At 38.7% G+C, this 10,875-nt stretch overlaps 1 protein-coding gene across 1 annotated transcript in view; it reads left to right on the top strand.

Moving 5' to 3' along the window:
* Positions 1-3,330: 3,330 nt before the first annotated feature.
* The window catches only part of ITGB7 (integrin subunit beta 7), a 76,752-nt gene continuing 69,207 nt past the window's right edge, over positions 3,331-10,875 (top strand). Inside the window, exon 1 of the mRNA XM_075199164.1 lies at positions 3,331-3,414. The gene's annotated coding sequence lies outside the window, so the exon portion shown is untranslated. The remainder of the gene's footprint in view (positions 3,415-10,875) is intronic.

Genomic DNA, 10,875 nt, shown 5'->3' with positions numbered 1-10,875 from the left:
CAATGCAAATCCTCCAAATTGCGGAAACCTACCTCATTCGAGAAATTTTGCATGCACCGAGTAGGTTTCCCAGGATTGGTGTCCCTCATATACCATGATATCTTATCACCGACCACTGAGACCTTGGAACCATTCGAGACAACATGGGAGCGTGACACTCAGAAGACTTTGGACAAGGAGGTTTGGTCTAAGCTGAGGCTCAGGATATCTAAGGTATCAATTAACACCTCAATCAGGGAAAACGCATTCAAAGTTTACACAAGTTGGTATCTAGTTCCCACACGATTACACAGACTTTATCAGGACACGTCTGATCTCTGCTGGAGGAGGTGTGGAGTGGGGACCTTTTACCATATATGGTGGCTGGCAATGCCCTCACATCTCAACTTTGTGGCGACAGGTGACTGCGCTACTTACTCAGATCCTGGACAGTGACATAATCCTCGACCCCCTGGTCATGCTGCTTTGCTCTCCTGTGAAATCCATTGATAAACAGAGGGACAAACTTGTACAACACGTCTGTGCAGCTACCCGCTTACAAATTGCTGCAGATTGGAAATCCTCATCCACTCCATGCATCCAGGCGGGGATCTCTCGGGTGTGGTATATAGTGTTGATGGAGTACATCACAAGCCTTTTAAAGGATAAGGTTTTAAAATTTCATAAGACATGGGATTCATGGTACACATTTTATCACACTCCATTACCTGGAACTAGTTGAGCCACTTCCTCACTTCTTGACATTTAAGTATTTTTCTCTTTTCTTCTTTCTCCCAAGTATTGTCTCTTTTACCCCCTGGGGTGGTAGCGGTACAGATCACCCTGCCCTAGATGGACATATATCTTGTCTTTCCTTACCACCCCCTTTCCCTTCCCTGGTCCCTTCCCCTTTCCTACATTTATACAGAAAAATCCAACAACATTGTACTTTTCCCGGCCTGGATTCCAGGATTAGATTCAGATCCAGGCATTACCTCTCAGAAGCAGGTTTACTGTATTTCACTATTGCAATAAGTTATTTTGGAACATGCTCCCTACTCTACAAATATATTTAGTCGTGCATGTATAGGGGCGTATTCAATTGTCGGCGGAAACAAAAATCCCGCAGTCCGCACACTATTACCATTATTACGGTAATAGTGCGCGGAAAAACCGTTAATACGGTAATTTTCTCGCTGGATTTCAGCTCGCAGCTCCCTGAGCCGCGAGCTGAAATCCAGCTAACTACTACTGTAATTACGGTAGTAGTTTTAACGCCGCGGGACTTTCGACAATTGAATATGCCCCTTAGACTCTATTTTCTAGCTATATAAAGTATATGCAATAATGTCATTTTTATTTAGAAGTCTAATGCCAATTGTTTTTCACTTTATGGTCCTGTTGTTGTCGAAAATAAACAGATTTTAAAAAGGAGCGCTGAACTTCTGCATAGTTCCGACTATATTCAAACCCAAATGTATCTTAAGATTCGTTTATAAATATGCTCTGCCTAAATGTTTCTTGCCGTATGTAGACAGATAGAACAGAACGCAGTTTATGCATCAAAAAAATAATATATAAAATAAATAAACAGCTCTGAACAGAATAATCATTAACAAAAATATTGATTTTAAAATACTATTTTTTGTAATATTTTGTTTTTTTATATTAAATATATAAATCAAGATGCTTTTAATGTGTATTGTACATACAATGTGTGTATATAGTCAATCTTCCTTGTATACACATGTTTTGTGCTATCTAGTGACACAGATGTGTAGTATTTAACACAAAGTCTATGCCGTGCCAGTCATTACTATCAGTTGGCACTTACACCTGCCCAGTAGCTGGTGCAAGTGATACTGCTGAAACCAATCATACTTAAGAGAAATATAGGACTTGAATCGTCCGAATCTGCTTTGGTACGCCCTCGGCCCACCCTTACTGTACATGGCCGACATTCATCCGCCCCTTCCCTAATGCAAAAGTTGAGTGCACCACTGCGCCTATCCAGCAAGAGGGAGGAGCACCTACCTTCTGGTTGATGGAATGCAGGTAATGTATGTTCATCAGACATTTGCTCTTCCTGTTTTTACTTTCCTTCCATTCTTTTACTTTACTTTGTCAGAGCTCTAATTACCAGTTCATTATTAAACCAGTGCCATCATCATCATCATCATCATCATCACCATTTATTTATATAGCGCCACTAATTCCGCAGCGCTGTACAGAGAACTCACTCACATCAGTCCCTGCCCCATTGGGCTAACAGTCTAAATTCCCTAACACAAACACACACACACACACACACACACACACACAAACAGACACACACACAGACTAGCGTCAATTTGTTAGCAGCCAATTAACCTACCAATATGGTTTTTGAGTGTGGGAGAAAAACAGAACACCCAGAGGAAACCCACGCAAACACGGGGAGAACATACACTCCTGGCTTTTGAAGTTCAAGTTGCTGAAATTGAATGGTAACTGCTTTGTGGAAATGGCATATAGATTAGCTCATGACACAAACGATGTGTATTGGCAGCAATTCTCAGCCAGTGTTGTCACTACTTACCTGCTGTTAACTCACTGATTCCTCCATTTAATCTGTCTCGAATCTGATTCATGATATTCTGGTGACCCTATAATGGTAGAATGTTCTTTGTTTCAGTTTTGCATTTCACTGATTCTTCACCTCTCTCTTAACCCAACACACCCTTCTAGTATCTTTCTGCCTATGCAAATACTGGAACAATTTCCAGAATTGTTTTGGGGAAGCTGTATAGTGGTTATGGGTCTTAGTGACTCACCAACCACACTATACATTACCCCAGCAATAGGTAACCTGTGGCTCTCGAGTTTAAGAGCTACACGTCCCTGGAAAATGACTCAATAAGAGTAACCAAGACTGCACCCGTTCCTCCCAGCTGGTTCTCCAGCTCTAGCGGAGCCCCATCTTGCTGGAGGATGAAAGCACACAATGGATGTTTTCCAATGGGTTAATGACCTGTCACCATAAATTAACATTCTAGTAACCCAAGACCTGTCAGTATTGCCTTGTATGGAGGAATAGAAAGGTAATTACAAACGTTTCTTTAAAGTCAACCAGACAAGAATTTATTTAAGGGATGTTTTAAAGATAACAACTTGCTGCTAATTAAGGAAGGACATTATTTGAGCATTATTTGACATTATATTGCAGTGTCGCTTTAAAATGAATATCTGTGTATTGGCTCCATCTTCTTCTTCTAGAATAAAGGTTCTTTGCTTCCGTTCTGATATTCTGCTTTGTGGCTTTTAGGGGCTATAGAGGAGGGAGCAGAGTTTGAGGTGATGGGGGCAGGGCGTGGATACTGAAATACCGTTTTCTACAAGGTTTTGTTTAAAGATCTTACTTCTTCATTTGTGACAGAGAAGCTCCTGGCTGAAATAGTGAGTAAAAAAAAAGTAATAAACAACCACGTTTCTACAATATCTGCTAATTAATCATCTTAGCGTGAATTATATATTAAGTTTTTATTTACACAAGTTTTGTTTTTTCTTACTAATGAAAAAGTGTTAGGTTTTCTAAAAATTCTTTACAAAACTGCTTCTGAGTTTATGTTTGTTTTTGAGTATATCATAGTTCTAATTAGTTTGGTTTTGATGTAAAAAGAGTATACGGTGAATGAGAAGTCCGACTACTTTTTATATGTTTATAAATACCTATTGTTTTTTTCATTCTGGTAATATATTATATGATTGTGGTAAATGGTTTATATGTGCTAACGTGCCAATGGAAATTTGAAGAAAAAGGTTAGAAAATTCTTAAATGGAGCCATATTTGTACATGTAGTAAATGAGGAATTATATACAGGGGGTGAATTATACATAATACATTGTCACGATACATTCTTGTAAAATCGTTGCATCAAAAGAGTAAACCTGACTTTTCTTTACTTGATTACACAAATTGCTGTTTTAAAGTCACACAGAGTGCCAAAGTTTACTAGTTTCAATGGAATCTACTTGAATTTTTACAATATGATGGGTTAGTGTATATGCATGTTAGAAATATTTGCCGTTGCGTTTCGACAGCATAAAACATTCATGTGACATTGCTTTTATATTCTTCTCATTATACCTTAAAGAAGCAATGTGCAATTCTAGCTAGGCTGTAAGAATCATTTGTTATGACTCGTCTCAGCGTTCTTAATGGCATACTTGCCAACTGTTTTGATTTTTGGTAACAAAAGGCGTGCGGTCTGTACTACAATAGGTGTGGCCACACATTAAATGGGTGTAGATGGTGAATCTGGGCATTGTCTTAGTGTCAAAGATATAATCCTGAATGTTGACATGTAGGTAAGACTTTCTACAGACTTATCACAGATACAGACTCTCTTCTCAGCTTGCGCTATATGACAAAATATCTGAGACTCAGAGGTGTTAACATTGACCTCTTTCATGTGGCGGCTAAATGGATGTATATTTTGGGTACCTTACATCCACTGTGTTTACATGAGGAATTACAATTTGGGATGTTCTTGTAAAAACTGTATATTGAATCACAATTTTGCTTAATTTTTCTTTAAATAAAATTCTACTCATTTCTTAAAATTGTGTTTTGTAGATACGCTTTTAGGTAGATAAAAAAATTCATCTTTGTTTTTGTTTTTCGTTTGTGCTACATTGTTGCATTTTAGTTTATTTTTGCTAAATATTAGCATAAATTAATGTCTCTTTGCACCTTGCTGTCTTTACTCTTTATTATCACATTGTTTCTATCATTTAATTTTGGAATTACAACATAGAATTTAAAAATTATAATCATTATTAACCCATTTACCTGCATTATTTTGGATGATTTAATAATGATAGTCAGAATAGTTATTTGTGCACAAAGGGTTTCTTTAAACCTCCTGTTATGTGGTAAATAAAGTATGTGACATAACTGGAAATAGGGATACCTCTGGTAGAAAAGCTTAAACATGACGGCTATAAGTGATGTCTTTATCATTCACACCTTCTGAGTTATGGCTGAGCGAGACCATTATAGAGCTGAGGGGGTGATAGTTTGCTTTTATTTGGTTGACTGTATCAGTTTGGGGTCCTAGATTCATCCTTTTGCTGGTGATCTTTGGAACTCTCCTTAGTGGTTATTACCATTGCTGAACGGCAAGTTGGAGCAGCACATTGCTGGTGACATAGCCAAATATGGGTAGAGGCTCAACAATACCGCACTCGCCTCTTGGGTTTCCCCCCTCCCCACCCGACTAGTTCAAGTCCATTGAGAGCAGAGATGGGGCCTTAGGGGGACTATTGAGAGCAGAGATGGGCCACAGGAGGACTATTGAAAGTAGGGTTGGTGCTTCAAGGAGGACTGTGGGCCTCCAAGGTGTGACCAAGCATTACAGGATCCCCTTAATCTCCAGGCCCCATAGCCACCCCAACCCCTATAGTTCAACCCCTGACAAACAGCTCTGCCTGGCAACTTACTCCTGCACACGACCGGTAAAGGTTGTTGTATGCATTAAGATGTCTACTATATTTCAAAGTCCTGTACACAATATTTGGAGGTATCATTTTATGCAATTTTCCTATCTGACAGCCGTATACAAATATCCTCTGTGATTACCAGTATACCTTGGCTCAGTCTCACAAGAATAGGTACATGACAGCCCAACAAAAAGAAAAATGACATTTGTGCAGCCAGCCTGGATTTTGCAACTTCATAAGTGACTTTTAAAATATGCAAACATTCTCCTTCCAGTGTCTGCCGGCTTTTACTTCTCACACAATTTATTAAAATACGCAGTAAAATTAAAAATACAAATTAGTTCCCCAAAATTGTTTTTGAATATTACAATTTGAATAGCAAAGAGATAATTCCCTGAGATAAGAAGTGTAGAAGATTAAGCAACATCACCAAGAAGTTGAAATGCGTAAGGACTGAGACAAACAACTAAGGAAGGGGAGTGAGTTGTTCCTTAATGTATAATTGCTCCATGTATGACACTCGTGGAAACTCAAAGGAACTTACAGCATATAGAGAATTAAGGGAGAAGGGTGAGGACCAAACCACTGTTAGCAAGTTTAACACTTACATTAATGGTTTCTTCTCCCTAACTCTCTTGTATAAGTGACACAGGGACAACACCTATTTTTTTTTTAACCATAGAACTGTATATAATTGCAGATTTCTGCTATGTGGTGACCACTATTTCTGTATTGAATCTGCAAGTCAGATCGATTTGTGGGACTCGCAGTTTCTAATTATGTAAAAAAAGAAATTTAGTCAGTAATTCAGCTCTGAAATAAATCCATGTCTATAAGGATTGTATATAAGAGATAGGTATAACCTTCAAATAAAAATATCCAGAAAATTGGGATGCATAAAACGCAGAGGGCCTGGCTTAGGGTTGGATGTACGTCTGGAGAGCTGGTTTGGATGCTTGAAAGTACAAGTTATGTACACTAGGGGAACGCATACGGAGATGCAACCTAGAAAGCCTACGTTTTGTTGTCTCAAAGGCTCCCATAGGCCGGCAGAACAGGTATGTGATGATGATGATAGTGATGACTATAAGCATATATATTTACTTGTTAAATTGAGTACATTTAGTTCACAAAGGTACCTAATAGTAAAGAAAATCCCACAGACACCAAATATTTTTTTAGTTATTTAAAACTAGCTGAAGTACCCGGCGTTGTCCAGGTTTACATTTTCAAGTTATTAAGTTATCAATGAGTTGGATGTAACTGTCAATATTTTTAAAATAATTATCAGTTCAGCAGCTCTTCCAACACACTCATAAGGTGGCTGCCCAGTGTCGTTTTTGTTTTTATATTAAATATCATCCAAATCCATCCAGTGGATGGCTCAGAACAGGCTCCGCGGTCAAAGTTCTGCCCAACCGGGACCCTAACCCACCCTAAAACCTGGCCAGGAATAAACTGCACCACTTCGCATTGGTTTCAACCCAATCGGTGCAGGGGGGGTGTCCGAATGCTTAACCAGAAAGACAAACACACCAATGATTTTTATATATAAGATAAATACTCCTTAAAATCTATTGTTTACCTATTTATTAGTCTCCTAAATCCATAGGGGATCTTCTTTCTTCAGTCCTGAAGAAGTAAAATTGGAATAAAATTTAAAACCCTTATAGAGCGACATGGACTTGCTCTTTGCAGTGAATGAAGAGATCAAAACATGATTAGCCAATCATGGGAGAAGATCTGAATCTAGGTATATTCCCGTGCTGGGCTTGTCACAATATAACAGGGAAATTTGCTCTATAGCATTGGGTCCCACTGTCACAATGTGAAAACTAAAGATGCTCAGGCTCAGTGTTCTGAAAACAGAGCCCACGTGAACTTAGGGGATCCGAGTAGGCTCGCGAGCCGGCTCTGTACTTTTGCGCATCCTTGGATCTGAATCGAGGCAAAACATTATTGTTGCGTTGTCGGATCTTGCTGGGTTTTGGATTCCATAAGTACCTCCCTCCCCAGGAGATCCAGCACCATTGCTCACACAGAAACAGAGGTAGGAGTGTTATTGTCACTCTGTAGTCTCCAGTGACATTGTTCAGTGCCATTGCTCACACAGAAACAGGGGTAGCAGTGTTCTTGTCACTCACCATTCTCCAGTGACATTGTTCAGTGCCATTGCTGATACAGAAACAGGAGGGTAGCAGTGTTTTTTGTCACTTGACAAAAATTTACTGGAAAAGACTGGAAATTAATGTTATTGAGGTCAATAATAATGTAGAAACTAAAAAAAGAGCCAAATTATGTGATTTTAGCAAACAAAAATAGATTTCAGAAAAAAAAATTGGAATAAAAAAACCCCACCAAAACACGCGAGGGCGGTTTTGCCAAAACCAAAACACGAAGTTAATCCAGATCCACAACCAAAACCAAAACACGGGGGTCAGTGAACATCTCTAGTGAAAACAGACCCAGCTTGGTCAGCACAAGGTGTAATTCCTTAGGAGAATTGGGCTTGCAGAAAATCCTTTTAAAAAAAAAAAAAAAACTGAAAGGAAAATCATACTTTACATACTTTTCATGTTTCAGGAAAAGGTGAGGGACGATGTGATGATGCAGTTTACATCATCAAGTGGGCAATGGCGAGGCGCATCTTTCCGCAAATTGTGTCATCCCATCTCCGCCCACTCAGTGTACAGCGAGGTGGGTGGAGTTGTTAATCTGGTTTGTGTCATAATGAAATGCACAAGACCACTTTGCAGGCTGGTGAGCAGCCTTCAGATGTAGTTGCCTTCTCCAGCAGGAGTATGGGAGGTCTCTCAATAATCCAGCATCTGCCTCCTGCCCCTAGCCACAGTCACCACAATCAGACATTAAAGCCTCCCGCACATTACCACTTCTGACCTTAAGCTTAGTTAATTGCAGATTATAATGTTGCACCTAGAACACTGCTCGGACCCTCCTTTATGTTTTATTTCAGAGCAGCGTACTCTGTTGCCCAGTGCAGGAAGCAGCGCTAGGGTGGATGACTGCCCCAATTGCTTCTCACCTTGGATCCGCCACTGGCCAGTCTCATGTGTACAATGACACATGAGACTGATCTGAAGGAATGCCAGGTTTTGCAAGGAATCAGGGATTCCCGTTTGTGTATTAACACAATCTTTGTTTATATTTGATTAAAGTGTAAATATATCTGCAACCTAATCTAACAATACTGTCCTTGTTACCTAAGATTGTAGACATTTACACCTTACCAAAATATAAATCTAAACACATATGCATGTCCCAGTTGAATTGTTATTAATTGATGTTATCAGGATGTTATTTCAAAACTGTCATGTAAACCGTTAAACTGCTATGTGTTATAACATCCCCATCTCACCTTCTCACGCTAACAACACTATGAAACAGAGCAACCCCCACAGCTTTATCATGGTATGTTGTTCTGCAGAACAAGTACTGAAACATATGAGAAATACCAGACATTGTTATTTATCTAGATATAGAGCAATTCAATCAATGGCTACAATGAACATGTCAAGAAAAGACAGATACATAGTGGTTTCAGATCTTTAAAAGGTCACCAAGGGTTGTGCTGTGTGATACTGTGAGTGATGATTAAGGTTCTAATATTATTAAGCTTACGTTAAGTTAGTTGCATGGAGGGACAGACATTTTTTAAAAAAAGGAGAAAAGATGAGTTATGATATGACAATTAGAAATTAATAGTAGTGGATGATATTTATTTTGATTTAATGTAAGTCCTGAATAGATTAATGAAGTCCAGGGAATAAATGTATCAAGCTGTGAATTTCTGTCGGGTTTGAAAAGTGGAGATGTTGCCTATAGCAACCGATCAGATTCTGCAGTGTTAATGTTAGAAAGCGAGGAGTCCATATAACCTCTTTCAGTCTCCCTGTCTTTTCCCTAAAACGATGAAGACATAATTTATATTTTTACACCAAATTTTGAGATCTGAATTGAATGCGTTATTAAGCCAAATGGTATTCTCCCATTTGGCTATAAAAAAAACTAAAATATACATGTCCTGGATGGACTGTTAAACATTGATGTTATCAGCTTGTTTTTTTATAACTGCTCTGAGTTACAACATCCCCCTCTCACCTTTTCACATTAACATCATCATGACCACAGCTTTTCCTCTGAAAGTACTGAAACACATATTAGACTTTGCTCGTTATCTCTATGATGCCTTGGTTTAGTTTTTGCTGCAATTCAGAACTTGCATTTTTAATGCAAGTTACGCGAATGGATGTGAAAATAAAAAATCATTTTAGCAAATGACAAAGGACTTATTTGCATTTTTGCATGCACTTAATGTGTTGTTGTGCTGCGGTGGTGTGTTTCTTTAACATTCCTTGTTCCGCTGCGGTGTGTTTCTTTAACATTCCTTGTTCCGCTGCGGTGTGTTTCTTTAACATTCCTTGTTCCGCTGTGGTGTGTTTCTTTAACATTCCTTGTTCCGCTGCGGTGTGTTTCTTTAACATTCCTTGTTCCGCTGCGGTGTGTTTCTTTAACATTCCTTGTTCCTTTGCATTCTATTGTGGCAACGCAGATGAAAACCTACATTAATTTGAAAGGGAGCGCATTATAAACGTAATGACATTCAGTTAAGAAACATTTACATGCACAAAGGCGCATGTTTAATATACGCACATTGAACGCCTCTAAAATGCACCCATAAGAAAATAAAAGGAAGCGGCACAAAGTCTAAAAATGAAAAAAAAAAAGAACATTTTCTTAATGGAAGTACTAGTATTAAAGAAGTTCTTTGGAAGTCCAAACCCAGAGAACTATGATTAGGGGGTGTTTGAAATTATAGAGTTGTAAGTATCCCATAAATGTTTAAATTTGTCTCCCTTGTCATGTATGTAGTGGGTATTTTTTTCCAATTTCCGCTATAAACCACATCTTACCTTTGACTGTTTGGATAGGAGGAGGCAAAGATTGTTTACATCATTCCGCTACAGAGCCCGTAGCAGCCTGGAGTAAATGAAATGTTTATTTATTGAGATTTTTTAGGGAGGCGTTGGATGGGGAGGCAGAAAGGGCTAAATGTGATTGTGATGTAATTCGGCTGTCGTTCTGTAGTCTAAAAGAGATATCTCAGAGCAAGACAGTTATTTTTGTGCCCTTATAATTTATACAACCATTGCCGTCATCATCATCATCATCATCACCATTTATTTATATAGCACCACTAATTCCACAGCGCTGTACAGAGAACTCACTCACATCAGTCCCTGCCCCATTGGGGCTTATAGTCTAAATTCCCTAACACACACAGGCAGAGAGAGAGAGAGAGACTAGGGTCAATTTTTGATAGCAGCCAATTAATCTACTAGCATATTTTATTATATCTTATTTATGTACACTTTATTTACAAAGCAAGGAACATCC

Source organism: Mixophyes fleayi, chromosome 2 (assembly GCF_038048845.1).
Source record: "Mixophyes fleayi isolate aMixFle1 chromosome 2, aMixFle1.hap1, whole genome shotgun sequence".
Classification (NCBI taxonomy): domain Eukaryota; kingdom Metazoa; phylum Chordata; class Amphibia; order Anura; family Limnodynastidae; genus Mixophyes; species Mixophyes fleayi.
Note: the sequence above shows the minus strand (reverse complement) of the source record. Positions and strands in the feature narration are given on the sequence as shown.